General features: G+C 40.6%; 2 pseudogenes across 1 annotated transcript; both read left to right on the plus strand.

Moving 5' to 3' along the window:
• The first annotated feature begins 10686 nt into the window (after positions 1–10686).
• LOC104451899 lies at positions 10687–12336 on the plus strand (annotated as a pseudogene).
• Positions 12337–13522: 1186 nt separating this feature from the next.
• On the plus strand, positions 13523–15935 carry LOC104449374 (annotated as a pseudogene). The gene is made up of 5 exons (XR_726546.2): positions 13523–13614; positions 13888–14033; positions 14124–14323; positions 14893–15105; positions 15404–15935. The product of XR_726546.2 is annotated as an annexin D1-like (transcript).
• Positions 15936–17759: the final 1824 nt, after the last annotated feature.

Raw genomic sequence — 17759 nt, forward strand, 5'->3', positions numbered from 1 at the left:
CAACCGTTATAAGTTTGACATGGTCACTTATAAATGAAGTATTGTGTGATTCTATATAATGCTTGGCCATTTTCTGACAGCGGAGATTGAGGGGGAATTGAGTTAGGTCCGGATCACTTCCTCCTCTGGAAGTTGCTTGTCTGATTCTATACCCCTCAATAGCACCGTAGTCAAGGGAATTGAGCGCACCACCTGCATTCTAGAATTTTTCGCGTTGTTGACTTACATCTCGGTCTTTGCTTTGAAAAAGACTTGTAAGACTTCGCAAATAAAGGGCCACGCATACTAGATATACGATGTCTTTGTTGCAAGATGTATAGTTCCTTGTTGATGATCGTTGGTTTATCAGTCATCTCAGAGAGTGAGAGGGACCAGAGTCTGCAAAAAAGGAAGCTTACTAGTCTAGAAAAACAATCGATTTTATTTCAATAGCAGTCCGTCGCTGCTTGGACTTCTAAGTACACTTGTCTTCAACTCAAAACGATTTCCTTTTGCGAGGAAAAACATTGGGAAATTAAAATAAGGTGAAGAGAAGAGAAATTTGATTCGAAAAGACATCTTTTGACTGTTTTATTCTACTTCCATGCATGAGGTTGCTCGGGCTTAGTGCATCCCTATGTCTGAATAATATTTTTCCTCGGTGACATATAATATGCGGAGAGAGTACCCGTTGTTTGTGAAGAAGGACTTTCGTTGTTTGTCAAGAATGACTTTTTTTGTTCGATAAGTTAAAAAGTGTGGAGGGGCGACCAATGATAGCGATCCTCTCTTCGCGTGACCATAGGAGGTCTGCACTCAATGTGATACGTTCCCTTTGAGCCATAGCTATTTCATATCACTCACAACCCGTAGGTCCGAGGTTAGCGAACCAGTCATTACTACCTAGACCTGTTAAACGGGTGGATCGGGTCAGGTTTGGGTCGGGTCATAAATGGTCCGACCCAAATCTACCCATTTAACATGTTTATGACCTATTTATTGCAATGCAAAATTTTTAACCCATACCCTACCCATTTAACTAAACTTAAGAAAGCTTATTTTATATATATATATATATTTAAAAAAAATGGTATTACTAAAATAATTTTATACAACACAAATTTAATGGAGAATTTTTATAATTTTTAAAATAATTATTTAAAAAATCGATTTTTAATTCATTTTTATTTTTAAAATTAAATTTTTAATTATTTTTTATTTTTTTAAAATATATATATCCACCTCGCCAGATCCGATGAGCTCGAGCTCACCCCTCGCCGAACGTCGGCGAGGCCTCCGCCTCGCCAGATCTGGCCAGCTCAAGGCTCGTCGGCATCGGGTGAGCTCGAGCTAGCCCCTCGTCGGATCTAGCGAGGCTCGAGCCTCGCCCAACGTCGGCGAGTTCGAGTCTCACCAGATCGGCGAGGCTCGAGCCTGGCCGAGCGTCGGCAAGTCCTCTGCCTCGCCAAATCTGGCGAGCTCAAGGCTCACCTAGCCGGTCGCCGGCCATCGCCGTGCAGGTGACCGAAGGAAGAAGGAAGAAAAAAGAAAAGAAAAGAAAAGAAAAGAAAAAAAATAATTATAATTTCGGTTTTTATAAAAAATTATTTTTGTAAAGTTAAAGAGAAAAGAGAGAGATTGTGAGGTTTTGGGTGAATATGGGTTCTAAATCCAACCCATTTAAGACTCACTAAAGACCCACCTATCTTAAGTCTTTAGTTGTTAAAGCCATTTAACTGATTCCTTCAAAAAACAAGTAATCCATAAATGACCCATTTATGATTTAAATGGGTCATATATGGGTTTTGACCCATTTTGCCACCTCTATTACTACCCCACCATAATGCTAATAGTCTCTTCTCATGAAATATTTCGCATTTAGGTAGCACAAGCTATTAATAGGTTTACTCACACGTAATTTGATGAAAGACAGATAAGCCTCTTAACATCGGGCCAGCGACCTTGGTGGTTTGTCGAAAAGAAGGCTACTAATTGAGACTGTGATGGTAAGATGTACAAGTGCTTCAAAAGTGCTCGTAAGTAAGACTATGCCATCGCTCAGAATTTTAACTACCGAGTAACGGTCCACTGCGTTGTATCACTCCATGGCACGATTAATGGTGGTTGATTGTCCCATCCTTTTTTGGCCAATAGAAGAGGTGCCCATGATCACTAAAGCCATTAATCGTGTGGATTTACTCGACTTTTCACCTATCTATCGTCTCTCCTTGGCTGTACCCGTCGAGAAGCACACACTTTCAATGGCCCAGATGAGCTCGGCAAACTATGCAAGATATTGAGAAGAGAATCAAGTGGAGTCATTGCGAATACTTCGTCAAAAAGTCGGATCAACTAAAGCAGTTCGAACTTTTTTTTGTCAGCGCAAGCATAGAAAAGATCCTTTAGTAATGCTATTGACTTCCACATCCCATAACTCAATTGGCAAGATTCTTAGGTCCCTAATGGTGAAATTCTTTATCGAGTGTGTACTTATATTCATACGAACTCAATGAACAATTTGGAATTCATTAATATACAACCATGCCGTCCATGTATGTAATAAAACTACATTACCACGAATCAATCAATGAAAATAAGGGATCCAGAGACGCAAAACAAACTTTCATGCCAAATGACCATAGGTGTGATTAGAGGCTAGAGCCATTGTAGTTTCCATGAATGTTTGATCAGTGTCGTGTCCAGGCGGCTTTAATTTTTCATCATGGACGATATTAAGTGATATACTCTATATTCATATTGGTCTATTTTCAAACAGTTCAAACCTTTGAAAGAAAATAATTTGTACGACTTGATGTAACAACAAAGGTCGCGATTGTGGACTTTGACGCTCCTTTTATTTCTTATTCTTTCTATTTTGCTAGTTTTCTCACCTATCCTTATCTGTTTGACGCGCTTATATCCACATCTCGTGTTTCATACTTACACGGGAAGTCTAATAGCTTTAAAATGCTGGAAATGAGGGTTTTCCTTATGGTGTGGAAATCCTTGTGGGTAATTTGGAGTATATAGCGGGCCAAGGAGGATGGAATAGATGGTTTCGTCCACATTGACGTCAAGCGCCTGTCCACATCGAGAACATGTCCAGTCTTCTTCGGTGCCGTGTTTCACGAATTGGAGAAATCTTCTCCAAAATCACTTTCACTTCAGATGGGACGTGAACTATTGTGTCGCTTTCCCCTCCATCACATCTTCCGTTCTTCACGGATTTCGTACTATCGTTGCGGGAAATTTCCTTGACAATGCAAACGAAATAGTAATCACCTTTATGATCGGGTAACATTAATTAATTGCGCCTATGACATGTCACACCAAATTTGGTTTTTTCGATGATGGCTTATACGGGCCTGTTTGTTTGTGTTATTTTTTTGTTCTTTAGAACAAAATTTGTTCTAGAGAACAAAAAAAGAACACAAACGTATTTGTTTATATTTTTGTTTCAAGTTTATTTTTTTGTTTCTGTGAACAAATTTGAAACAGAAATAAGAAACAAGAAAACTTATTTCTTGTTTCCGGAACACTTCCGAGAAATAATTCTTCTCTCCTATTTTTTTCCTATTTCTTTTCTTCTTCTTTTTTTTCTTTGGCCGGTCGCCGGCCTCGCCCATGGCCGGCGACCGGCCGTCGAGGGCCAGCAACCTCGTCGTAGCATCGCCGGCCCTTGGCGAGGCTCGGCCTCGCCGATGGTCGGGTGAGCTCGCCTCGCCGAATATGGGTGAGCTCAAACTCGCCCAGCTAAGGCAAGGCCGACCTCGCGCCGGCTGGGCAAGCTCGGCCTCGTCGATCCGGGTGAGGCTGCTGGCCCTCGTCAAGAAAAAAAAATAAAATATAAAATATAAAATATAATTATTATAAAATTATAAAAGAAACAAAAAAATTATATAAATTTACCAAACGTGTTGTTGTTTTTCTATTTCAAGAACAGAAATTTTGTGCAATTACCAAACGCATTCTTTTGTTCAAAAATTGTTTCTCGGAACAGAAATAGTTTTTTTTCTATTTATGTTCCCTAGAACAATTTTTGAACAGAAACGTTACCAAACGCACCCTACATTTACGATGACATCTTTACTTAAAAATAGAGAAAAAAAAATAGCTCAAAACACCCATCAGGATTTTTGAAATTGAAGAAACACTTCGTCTTGTTCTCATTATTAATAATTTGTTGTTCTTCTTATTATTCTTATTATAAATGTTTTCCCAAACATTTGACATATTGAAGTCACATACAATTCTGAGCTGCCTTATAAGGCAATGGGACCTCTGATTGTACATACACGTTTTCTTGAGGTGGTATAGACTTTCTTGAGAAGAACAAAATCGTAAGGACTTAATATCCAAAGAAGACATTATGTGTACCCTAGAGACCCAGGGTGTTACAAGTGGTATCAGAACCGATTTTCGACCGCATGTAGGGCCACAGTGAGGATGCTATGCTCCTAAGGGGTGGAGAGTGTGACAGCCCAAGCGGCGGTACGCGGAGAGGAGGGATGGCAGTGCATCCACACCTCGGTCCCCAGACATGCGCAGGGAGGGGCATGTCTCTTGTCCCACATCGCCTAGAGAGGGAGTTCTGAGCTATCTTATAAGGTTATCGGACCTCTACTTGTACACACGCGTTTTCTTGGGGTAGTATGAGTTGTCCTAAGAAAAACAAAACCGTGAGAACTTAGCTTATGGAGGATTAATGGTTGTAACAAAAAGAAAATTTAATTCATTTAATGTTGCAAAAACTCAGTTCAGAAAATGCTTTAAAAAGGGGATTTGTTAGCATCAACCGACAAATTCAGGAACACTTGTCATGAAAATCATTTAAATATCAAAGGACAAGGTGATGGAGCAGCGATTTAGATTGATATTTCATTAAAATGGGCAACTAATTACGCCGAAAAAATATGAAAATTAGAAAAGGGCCAACAATGGTAAATTAAAGTGAGATCTAACATGTTATATGTACCACGTGAAGTCACGGAAAGGATCACTGTCGCTTAAGGCTAGAAAAGAAAGACAACATGGGTTCAAAATAGAGATTGGGTCTACCAATAATTGTATTGGCGTGTTGACCACGGCCTTTGCCTTCCAGTTCATATATTATTCATACTAGGGGATATACGGATTTTATAGTTGATAATTTTACCAACCTTTTTTTTGTGACAGAGCAAAACGAAAATATACCAAATAATTATTGGACATGTCACTTTTGTGCTTGAGAGTTAAGTGTGTAATCAAATAAGCCAAAAAGAGTCAGCTTCGTATTCTACGTAACTAAGAAAAATGCACGCCAGTCATTCAATGTCACTGACAAGGGATGTTTATTTGCAAATTTTTGTAACACAAGTGCCTCGCTAACTTTGATATCTCACATACATAGTGTTGCAACAAAGAATTGCCTCGGAAAATATAACGGAGGGATAATGACCATTGCAAAATAAAAGGTCCAAAGATAATTGACTTGGTTGTTGACTTATGGTCCCCATTATTTCTATAAATACGTTGGCTGTCCATTTCAACACATATGCGCCTAGAAAATAAGAAGGCCCACCCAAAAATACCCCAAACCTGTCATGGCCTCCGATAAACAACAACTCTCAATGTTGTTCCTCGATTGTGTCCTTCTCATGCTCGTGCAAGAAATGTCTTGTCTTGCTTCAACACGAAGCTCTTCTAAAATGGAAGTGGAGGCACTCCTAAAATGGAAGTCTAAGCTAGACAACAAGAGCCACTCTACTTTGTCTTCGTGGAACGGAAGCAGCCCTTGCTCATGGCGCGGAATCATTTGTGATTCTTTCGGGAGTGTTGCCAGCTTGAACCTTTCGCATTCTGCCATAGACGGTACGCTTCAACATCTCAATTTCTCCCATTTACCCAACTTGGTCGTCCTTGGGCTTGCCAACAACTCACTCTTCGGAAACATCCCTCCAAGCATTGGCGATCTTTCCAAGCTTACTTATATTAACTGTTCTCGAAATAACTTTTCGGGAAACATTCCAACTCAACTTTGGTCATTGCGCTCTTTACAAATTCTCGTGCTTTGGGACAATAAGTTCACCGGTCCAATTCCTTCTTCCATTGGAAACATGAGCAGCTTGTGGAAGTTGGATCTTTCAGAGAATCAATTTGTTGGGTCCATTCCAAAGGAAATAGGAATGTTGGGGTCTCTCGATTTCCTTGATTTATCAGACAATCATCTCATCGGATCCATCCCTACAACTCTAGGAAATCTGAGTACCTCAAATTTTCTTTTCCTCTATAGCAACCAACTTTCTAGGCCCATACCTTTAGAAATTGGAGGAATGAGATCCCTGACCATGTTGCAACTTTTAGACAATGATTTAACAGGTCCTATCCCGTCATCCATAGGCAACTTGACCAATCTATCTGACCTTCGCCTTTCCGAAAATATGTTATCGGGTCCTATCCCATCCTCCATAGGTAAGTTAATTAATTTGGATTGTCTTTCCCTTTTCCAAAATGAAATGTCAGGCGCTCTTCCCACCGAGATGAATAACCTCACATTCCTCAGTATGCTACTACTGTCACGCCCCAATCCTTAGGCACGCGCACATCCCTTGCCTTAGTCAATTTTAAAATGCGATATCCCAAGACAATGTATCGCCGACCCTTTCATTTATATATGCACATGCGGGAGCAGTTATAAATCCCAAGACAATAAAATAATGGGATAGAAAAGCAAGTCATATTTTTAATATTGAAAATTCACAACCACATCTTTTTACACACATCTCATAGTATTCTACAATACTATATATAAGTGAGTCTGATCTAACATCTATTCACGTGCAGACAATGTCTGACAAGACAGGACAGGATCTCAGTCCTCATCCGGGTCGTACTCAGGGTTATCCTCGGGGTTCTCCTCCTTAGTACTCCTCTTCGGGTTCCTCATCAGGGATCTCCTCGTCAGATTCCTCTTCCTTAGGCTCCTCATCTGGGTCCTGAAATGGTTATTCAATAACCACTGAGACAACGTCTTAGCAAGTTCTATCCCCTAAGACCCGATTAGTAAACTAATACACCTTAGGGCTGCCTATGCACAACATGAGTCAGACGACTTACCTTGGCCTCAAATTCCACATGCATATTAGCACAGATCAAATAGGCACCCAAGCAATCACATCACAGATTGAAGCATCGATCAAATCGACCTAGTCGATTACACGCCAACAAGACCACTCACGGTCATTCTCATTCAATCAATCAATCCACAACATCAAATCAAGACAATGACCAATCGACCTAGTCGATTACATACCAACAAGTTCACTCACGGTCATTTCAATTATTCTAACTCAATTCCCAATTATAAATCACGGTCCTTAGGACACAACTTATCTATAGGTGGTAATCACGGCCCCACCAAGCAACTTTCTTAGATTTAGTGGCTTTACGGTCCCACCCGACCCTTCCAAGATTCAATGGCTTTACAGTCCCACCCGACTTTCTCAAGATTCAATGGTTTTATGGTCCCACCCGACCTTTCCAAGATTTAATGGTTTTACGGTCCCACCCGACCCTCTCAAGATCTAGTGGCTTTATGGTCCCACCCGACCTTTCCAAGATCTAGTGGCTTTATGGTCCCACCCGACCCTTTTTACGATGCCATACTCTGTCACTGAGCCACATGCATTCTCCAGGAAGACATGCCGAGTCTCCGAGCCACGTGCATTCTCTAAGGCTACCTTTTCGCCAAGATGACATATCCAATCACCGAGCCACGTGTCTTTCCCAAGTGACATTCCAATTCACTGGGCCACGTGCATTCTCCAGGTGATTTACCAACTCACTTTCAATACTAACAACCGATAGCCGACCAATTCTCAATCACAAGGCCAAATTTGCATTATTTAATAACATAACTTAAAAATGCACCATTAAATCAATTTGATACGAATTAAAGCTTAAATAAATAAACGGACCACTCCACGACAATCAGCACGAAATTCCGGTCACCGGCCATCCCGGTTGAATTTCCGGAAAATAAATAATTAAATAATTAATTTCGAAAATTAATATTTAATTCCTAAAATTTCCATTTAAGCCGAAATTGCCTAATTAACACCCAATAAGGGTCGGGAAAAATCCCACGAAGCATCCAATAAATACTATAGGCAATTCTCTATCTAAGTACACTAACCAAACAACTAATATGCAATGCAATTAATTAATAATCGCTAATTAATTCTAATCTAACCACCTAATTACACTTAACTAACACTAATCAATATTTAAGTATAATTAGCCAATTAAGAAGGCATTAGTGAGTAAAACTCACTCAAAACGACGGGCTCGACACGAGGATCGACTTTCCTCAAAGCGGGCCGAGCATTCGGGCTTGGGAAGACGGCCAAAACGGGCCAAACGTCCGCTGCCATACCCACTTTCGAACTCTCTGTACGCTGCTGGTTGGGGCCAAATCCGGTGTCGGTTGAGGCGGCCAAGGGCGGCAGAGGGCGAGGCGGAGCTTCGGCGAGGTCGACGGTGGTCGGAGGTGGTCGAGCGGCGGCCTGAGGTGGCCAAATGAGACCGACCAGAGGCGGCAGGAGCTGGACAGCTCGACTGGACGAGGCGGATGGCGTTCGAGCGGGCAAGAGGGAGACGAACGGCAGCACGACGGCGTACGGCGGAGGGCGATGGCGTCGCATGCAGTCGCTGGCTACTCCGGCGTCCTCAGATCTACTAGGTCTTCAAGCAGCCACCGAAGAAGAAGGAAAAGAAGAGACCGACGGTAGCAGAAGGGGGAGAGGCGGAGGGCGCGCGGTGAGGCGCGGCCGGCCGCGGAGCAGCAACGGCGGCTCCGACTTCGGTGGGCGATGACGGTGGTGAGAGGCGGCGACGGCAACTGCTTCTGCTTCACTAGTCTTCGGTTGTTGCTGAAGAAGAAACCCAAAAAAAGGGGAAGAAGATGGAGATGCTCGACGGAGGAGAGAGGGAAACCGGTTTTCTCTTCCTCTCTCTCTCTCTCTCTTTGGACCCACCAATCCAGCTGTCTTCCACTTACATTTCCTTGCCAAAAATGCCCCTTCTAGAAGCTTTAAGGTAAGCCAAAATGTTGGGCATAAATGACATACGAATTTGCTATCTTTCCATCTTTAATCTTACTCAAATTTGTTCAATTCTCAAACCAACAATTTCAATTGAAGCCCAAATAAGTTCATCAAGGTATCATTGTCCATTCATGACTTTTCCCATCATATAATCCAACTCGCATCCCAATTTCATAATAAAAACGGTCCTCTGCAAATTCTGATAAAAAACGACCCTAACTCAACTTTTTCTCAAAAAGTCTCGATTGTCAAAAAAATCTTCTGAGACTGAGTCGACACTCCTAAAATGACCTGTGACATGACAGACTCTTCAATTTCTAAAATCGGACTTAGATTGGCGGTTAATTTCACTCCGACGCACTCTTAACGTGACCTAGGCTATCATGTAGTTTTCAGAACTTTTTAGGACAAATGACCCGTGGTCGATTTTCTTCGAACCACAATAAACCCACTCGACACATCGGCGACTCTCAATTGTCGTGAAAATCTCAATGATTCAAATACGGACACAGGGTACCAAAACGACAGTAAAATCAAATTAGTGCTGGTCGATGAGAATTTTCCAATTTAGTGGAGTCACCCATGATCGGTCATTCATCTCAGTCGAACCGACCTATCTCTGATTTCAAATCGATTTTATACTGTGTCGTAATGATCTCTAAAGATGAGCACGGTCGAGAAGTCGATTTCTAGTCGAATTCTCAAGTCTATTTGCCTTAAAGTCCTTAATAACTCACCCAGCTAATCTAGTTATCTCGTGAGTGGCCAACTCAGAGAAAAACACTGTAATCGCATCGATGAAATGCCCAATTTATCTAATCGAAATCAGAGCCCGAAATCTGGATGTCACAACTACTATCTTCTAACAACTTTGTTGGCCAATTACCACAAGATATTTGTGGTGATCGAGTTCTTAAAAAATTTACTGCATCCAACAATCACTTCACTGGTCCAATTCCGTGAGGTCTCAAAAACTGCACGAGTTTGTATAGAGTTAGGCTCCAAAACAACTCACTCAAGGGAGATATAACCGATGCTCTTGGTGTGTACCCCTCCTTAAATTACCTTGAGTTGAGCAACAATGAACTTTATGGTGAGCTACCACCAACATTAGGTCAATGTAGAAATTTGACGAGCTTTATGATCTCCAACAATAAAATCTTCGGTGTCATACCACCTCAGCTCGGAAACATGACTCAATGGCAAAGACTTGACCTCTCTTCAAATGATATCATCGGGGAAATTCCCAAAGACCTAGGAAAATTAAAGTTGCTACTAGAGTTTTCGTTGGAATGCAACCTTCTTGTAGCACACATCCCTCAAGAACTTGGAGCATTGTCCAATTTACAGAAACTCAACATTGCAAAAAACAACTTGAGTGGTTCAATTCCTACCCAACTTGGGGAGAACTCCAACCTTTTGTTCTTAAATTTAAGCGGGAATAATCTTGAAAAAGAGTATTCCCATCGAGATTGGGAATCTTCAATCTCTTCAACATCTTGATCTGAGTCAAAATTTGCTCACGGGAGAAATACCCAAACAATTCGGGCTATTGCACAGATTAGAAATACTCAATCTCTCACACAATCAGTTATTCGGTTCAATTATGTTGACCTTTCATGATATGACAAGCTTGACATCCATCGACATATCGTATAATGAGTTAGAGGGTCCTTTACCTAACATTCCAGCCTTTCGTAACGCTACAATTGGAGTCGTGAGAGGAAACAAAGGCTTCTGTGGAGTTATTGCTGGTCTCAACCCCTATACAGCAACAACGTCAAAAGGAAAAAACAAAAACAAAAACAAAAAGTTGCTGCTAGTTTTGATTCCTACTTTGGGTTGCCTACTTTCTTTGCTTCTTGTTGTGGGAGCTTTAAGTATTGGATGCCGAAGAATAAGGAAAATAAATGCTAATACAGCTGATGAAAGCAATGAAAACCCATGGACAATATGGAGCTTTGATGGAAGAATGATTTATGAGAACATTATTGAAGCCACAGAGGAGTTTGATGCCAAATATTGTATTGGTGAGGGAGGATATGGGAGGGTTTACAAGGCCTAGTTGCAAACAGGTGAAACTATTGTTGTAAAGAAACTTAAGGAAGCAGTTGACGTAGAAATGGCTAGTCGAAAAGCATTTGAAAGGGAGATTCATGCTCTTACCGAAACTCGGCATCGGAATATCATCAAGCTCTATGGCTTTTGCTCGAGTTCTCGACATTCATTTTTGGTGTACGAGTTCTTGGAATCAAGCAGCTTGAAGGATGTACTAAACAATGAAGAGAGGATTGAAACATTTGACTGGAATAAAAGAGTGAATGTTGTTAAAGGTGTGGCCTATGCTTTGTCCTACATGCACCATGAATGCTCACCCCCAATAATTCATCGAGACGTATCAAGCAAGAACGTTTTATTGGATAAAGAATATGAAGCTCACGTCTTTGATTTTGGCACAGCTAAAGTTCTACAACCTTATTCATCCAATTGGACTTCCTTTGCAGGCACCTTCGGATATGTAGCTCCAGGTAAGTTGGTCTCTTCAAAATTTTACCCCACTTCATTTTTATAGATAGGAAAATGATCATACATGAGATCCTCGCTTTTTAGCTACCTTCCTTTTACACTTGTAAATTCCTAACAACAAGTCCAAGGCTATCATGGGATTTGAAGGTTCGATTAAAGATTAATTGAGATGAAGGCCACCAATTTAAAAAGTGAAACTTTTTTCCTAAAGAAACAGAAAATTTAAAATCTCATTGGAATATAAAGAATGTATTGATTTATACTTAATTTTCTAGATTTTATTTACTCAAAATCAGTTTAGATTTACAAAGCATAGTTATTGTATAAAAGCTAGAAAAAAATTTGCTCTTTTCTCTCTACAGAACTCGCATACACAATGAAAGTGAATGAGCAATGCGATATTTACAGCTTCGGAATGGTGACATTGGAAGTAATTATGGGATGCCATCCAAGCGATCTCATTTTTTCTCTCATGTCCGCATCTTCATCACCATCAAGCAATTCAATAATTTCTTGGCCAATGAAGGAAGTTTTAGATCAAAGAGTTCCATTCTCCAAAGGTAATGTGCTAGGGGAAGTGGCTTTGGTGACAAAGATGGCATTTTTGTGCTTAAATCCCAAACCAGAGCATCGTCTAACCATGCAAAAAGTTTCTCGTGCAATATCATCGCAAAGCTCGATCATGTTAAGCCTATCAGAGGACATCAAATTGGAAGAACTAATTGATCCTAAATGCTTCACTTATTGAGATACTTCAGTCTTTCTATTTTGTAGCAAGCCATCTCCTATACTTTATTATCTCGGTTAATTCCATTATCAATTTCTGTAATGGTTCGTTGGTTACTTGAAAGCACTTGGGAATTACTGTCATTTGCAATTCCATCTCGGAATTGATGGCCTACAGTTGGGATGTCCAATCCTTAAGAATAGCTTTAAAGATAATAAGATCATGATATTTCTTATAAATATTACATTTGTTTGTTACAATTTGACTTGTCATGTAGAATCCTAAACACTGACGGTGGAAAATGTGATAAATTCAAAAACGAGCACAATTGGTGTATGTTGGCATGTGAAGTTTGGTCCAACTATTTTAGTTGAATGCACACCAACATCAAAAGTTAAGAAAAGATGAAGTGCAGATCGAAGTATGATTTGCTTAGATTAAATTATATGAGTAACTTTACATCCTTCGAAAAAGGGAGAATCAATTTTAATGAGGATTATTTTTAGAAATTAGTATCTCAGAATTTCTAAAACTCATCATAAAAATGAAATTGAGTTTTAAAATATTTAAAAAGTACATTCAAGCCATAAAATTTATCAAATTGGTATAATATACTTCCTTCATGAGTTCCGCCCAATTTTCCCGATGAGAAATGCTAACATATCATTTTTTATTATTATTATTCTTTAAAGTGTGTGGCACAAGTGTGGCACCAACTAGTTGTAAAAAAACTTGCAAAATTGAAAGTATTAAGGAAAAAGGATAAATAAGTAAAACAAAAATGTTAATAAAAAAGCCAAAGTTTTATTCTATTAAAAAATAGAAGGCGCAAAACCAAGGGATTGAGTTGTGGGGCCAAGGGCTGCTGCCCTTGCCTGAACTTTGCCGATTTCAAAACCCTCGTCCTGACTCGACCGGCCCATTGACTGGACCCGAAAATCTAGTCCAAATCCGGCCCAATGGGCCTGGACTCTGCCGCGTGCCGACGTCTCTCTCTATGTCGTCTTCCTCCGTATTCCTCCGGTTTCCACTTCGAGAAATTGGACGTATTGCTTTCCATGTTACGTGGCACGCGTCCTCTCTCTCTCTCTCTCTCTCTCTCCCCTTGAAAGCAAAGGCTGACTCTCTCTGTCTCTGTTTTGTCTCCTCCTTCCTCCTCTCTCGTTGTCGCTTCGACGCGTCCACACAACCCCAACCCCCCCGATCTTCCATTCCCTCAACAATGTCGACTCTCACTGTCCCGCAGCCAGTGCCCCCCCGTGGCCGATGACTGCGAGCAGCTCCGGAAAGCCTTCGCAGGTTCGCTCTATCTTCTTCGCGCTGCCTCCTCCGATTCTCTTATCGCGTGTTGTTCGGTCGTCGATGGTCGTGCTCCGTTCTTAGTGTTCGGATCTGCGATCTGCTTGGAGATCATGGTTTGATCGGAGTGATCTTTCGGTGGATCGGTTGTTAAGGTCGAGCTATTTCTGGGTTTATTATTTCTCTTGAATTCGGAAAAAAAAAAAAATCAAACTTTATTGTCTAATTCAATCTTTTCTCTTCGTTGGATGATTATCATGTACGATCTGGAAGGATGGGGAACAAATGAGAAGCTGATCATATCCATATTGGGTCATAGGAATGCGGTGCAGAGGAAGCTGATTCGGCAAACCTATGCCGAGACTTACGGCGAGGACCTCCTCAAGGCATTGGACAGAGAACTTACCAATGATTTCGAGGTCTGCATCTTCTTTAATTATTTGGATTCATCCCATGGAGACGTGTCCCTCTTTCTCTCAGATTAATCCATATTCATTCCGTATCGTCAGAGGCTGGTGGTCCTTTGGTCGCTTGATCCGGCTGAACGTGATGCGTACTTGGCGAATGAAGCGACGAAAAGATGGGACTTCAAGCAACCAGGTTCTCATGGAAATAGCCTGCACGAGGTCTCCGCAGCAGTTGCTGATGGCAAGACAAGAAGTCGCTGGAAGAGGACGTCGCTCACCACACAACTGGAGATTTTCGTAAGGTACTGTGCCTCATGTTGTTCCATGACATTTCCCAATGCTGATGATTGTTCTTCCGAGCAACTTAGGTTCGTACATTTTGCAATAAGTACTCTGTACAATCAAGTCTATGTAGCATTGTGATACTCAGAATAATTTCTTATTCCTGTCTGGGAAATATTCTGTGATTGATGAAGGCGAGTAAAATCAAATGTGTCTGATTCAGCATATTACAGAAAGTTTGAGAATATAAGTTGTAGGGTGTTCAATTTTTAAGACAGTTTTGGAGTTTTGCAGAGAATGCTTGTTGGAATGGTGGTGTGCTTTGGAGCAGTTCCTCATATTTTGATCTGTCAATTTATTGAAGATGGTTTCATGAAACTCTAGAGACCATATACGCTACTTCATTGGACCTCTTTCTATTGTGTCAAATGAATAACCAAGTCCATCATCAAAAGATTAGTCCTATGACAACCTGTGAAATAATTCTCATCTATCCTAAATCATTTCAATTTTCATGAGGTGTTGATGTAAGTAATTTCCTCGCCTGTAGGGAAAGAACTTTAATTGATATGGTTTCTTTGTCTCCTAGTTGCTGGTACCTCTTGTGAGCTCCTACCGTTATGATGGAGATGAGGTGAATATGACTTTGGCAAAAGCAGAGGCTAAGATACTCCACGAGAAGATCTCAGAGAAGGCTTATGGCCATGAGGATCTCATAAGGATTTTGGCTACTAGGAGCAAAGCACAGGTCAATGCTACGCTGAATCACTACAAAAATGAGTTTGGAAATGATATCAACAAGGTGAGTTGGAATTTCTATGAACTGGACCTTTCAAGTTCTTTTACCTATATGTCTAAAGCTTATAGCTCCTCAAGGATGAAGAGTGCCAGGGTAGTATTCTTTTTGGTTAATAGTCATGTTATTAAGAGGCAACTTCAAGATGTCTTGTTTCAAAAACATTGAGATGTGATAATATCACCCATTTCCGAGTTGTTCATTCACTTCCAGACTATAACGTCTGTACTATGCATCAGAACATATTGACTTTTCTTTGTTCTAGATTAGGGATTGTCTAATTCTTGATCCTTCATGTTCACAGGATTTGAAAACTGATCCAAAAGACGAGTTCCTTACTATACTGAGAGCTACAGTAAAGTGCCTGACTCGCCCTGAGAAGTATTTTGAGAAGCTTCTTCGTCTAGCCATCAATAAGCGAGGAACAGATGAAGGGGCTCTGACCAGGGTAGTTGCTACTAGGGCCGAGGTTGACATGAAGTTTATAGGTGAGGAGTACCAGAGGAGGAATAGCATCCCTCTCAATCGTGCCATTGTCAAGGACACTACTGGAGACTATGAAAAGATGCTTCTGGCATTGATTGGCCACGTCGAGGCTTGATTTACAAGTACTCGTGAAGCTATTCCGGTGGAGGCAATATCTCTTTTTTTGGTGTGGTTTGAGGCGTTTCTATTTTCCTTGCTTTCCAACAACGTGTAGTTACCAACATGCCTCCCCAGTTGTCAGTTGTAGCTATGCGAAGCAAATACACTTCTTATCATGGCGTTGGTTTATGTACTTATGAGAAGTCTTTGATTTTGATCTTTAATCGAGACTGCTAGTAAGTGATCGTGAACTTGGTTTCCGTGCAATCATGTTATACCAGTGCTAGCAAATTCAATGGACAATGCTGCAGAAACTGCTGATGCTATGGCCTTTTAGTTGATGAGGAACAAATATTATAACGATCGGAGGTTAAAGTCCTATTGAAGTAGCTTGAGGATATCCATCAAATGTTTGTGTTGTTTTGCCAGAGGATGTCCATCGGGGTGGCAGAATCTCAACCATAATGCTTATTGCTTAGGGTCTTTTCAGCTTCATGTGGAAACTACAGATTGCATTGCCTTTTTCATCTCTTATAACACCTCCATCAGGCACGAATGCTATCCGAACCATCTATATTAACATTAAACCACCCACAGGAGCCTTGGAGATGCTTTAGCAGTATCATGGCAATCTCTTAAGTTGCTTACCACCACACCCCCACTTCCCACAAGAAATTCAGCTGCTAATTGCAAATTGATGCGAGGCTGATCTCAATAAGCACAACCATGATGCAATTGCTATGGAACATTTTGCAGCACACCTAAGGAAGCCTTATCAATTAATCCGTTACGGGTTCAGATCAGACTAAAATCCCAACAGGGAAGTGCCAACAGGCACGCGGCCCATTGGGGTGGGTTTCCAGGGTTGATTTCCAAGTTCAAAAGTTGGAGTGAGCCCAAAAAAGGAAAAAAAAAAGCAGGGACGCAAACTGATGACCGAAAGAGCACCAACTTGATGGATGGACAAGCAGAAGTTTCCCTACCCGTCAAGAGCAAGAGCAATCCCAGGACATGAAGTGAGGCATGACCACAGGTAGAATCTTCAGAATATTTTCGTTCCAGGCCAAACAGTGGTCTTATTATGATTGTCCTCCAATCTCCAAACCAAATTAGGCTTGTCAGAGAGCATGCGCATTCTCAAAGTGGAGAGGATCATGTTGTAGCGAATTGTTGGACCAAGAGGAAAAGAAAGATTCTTCCCTAGAACCTGTCAAGCCCCCTGCACTTGGAATTCTCATGACCTTCACATGATGGTTTGACCAAGCCCTTAAGCAATACCGTCGCCAAGTTAGACTACCAGCGCTAAGGGACTTCTCTTTGCATGGAGTTTGGGTTGGCATGGTTTTCTTACTTAGTATTAGTAACTTATTCCAAGCATATTGTCAAAGCCCTTGTGACTTGCAATCCGTTGCAGGTCAGTTTGATGCAATTGAAAAGGTACATGGTGGTGACATATTATTAATATGAGGAGCATATACAAAGTTCAAAGCTACATCTTGAACAGGGATGGGATAGAAAGTTTTCTTAGAAAACCATTGATCTATTTGAGCAAGGACAAGTCCAAGGAATTCCACATCCAAAAAATTAAGCAGTAATGCAAATTATTTACGGTGAAATCTCTATCAAGCTAAGGATTTCTCATTTTACAATTACGTTGTGTCATATATCTATCACATGGCATGGTACCGCTTGACACATTCATGTGTGAGCTTTACCCTATAATTTGTCTTCTAATTTTGACTTCAGAAAACCTCTAATCCTAGTAAATCTCTAATTCTTATGCATTTTAAGTAATAATTCTCTAATCAATTCTTCTGCATATTTGTGTGATGATGCTCTTAATCGTGACTTTAGCAAATATATAATCCTAGCAAATCTCTAATTCTTAATATAACTATTTATTCTTATGCATTTTAAGTAATAATTCTCTAATCAATTCTTCTGCATATTTTTGTAATGATGCTCTTATTCGTGACTTTAGCAAATATATAATCCTAGCAAATCTCTAATTCTTAATATAACTATTTATGTGTAGATTATATATGGAAATACCTATATATTATATATATTAAGAA

Source organism: Eucalyptus grandis, chromosome 6 (assembly GCF_016545825.1).
Source record: "Eucalyptus grandis isolate ANBG69807.140 chromosome 6, ASM1654582v1, whole genome shotgun sequence".
Taxonomy (NCBI): domain Eukaryota; kingdom Viridiplantae; phylum Streptophyta; class Magnoliopsida; order Myrtales; family Myrtaceae; genus Eucalyptus; species Eucalyptus grandis.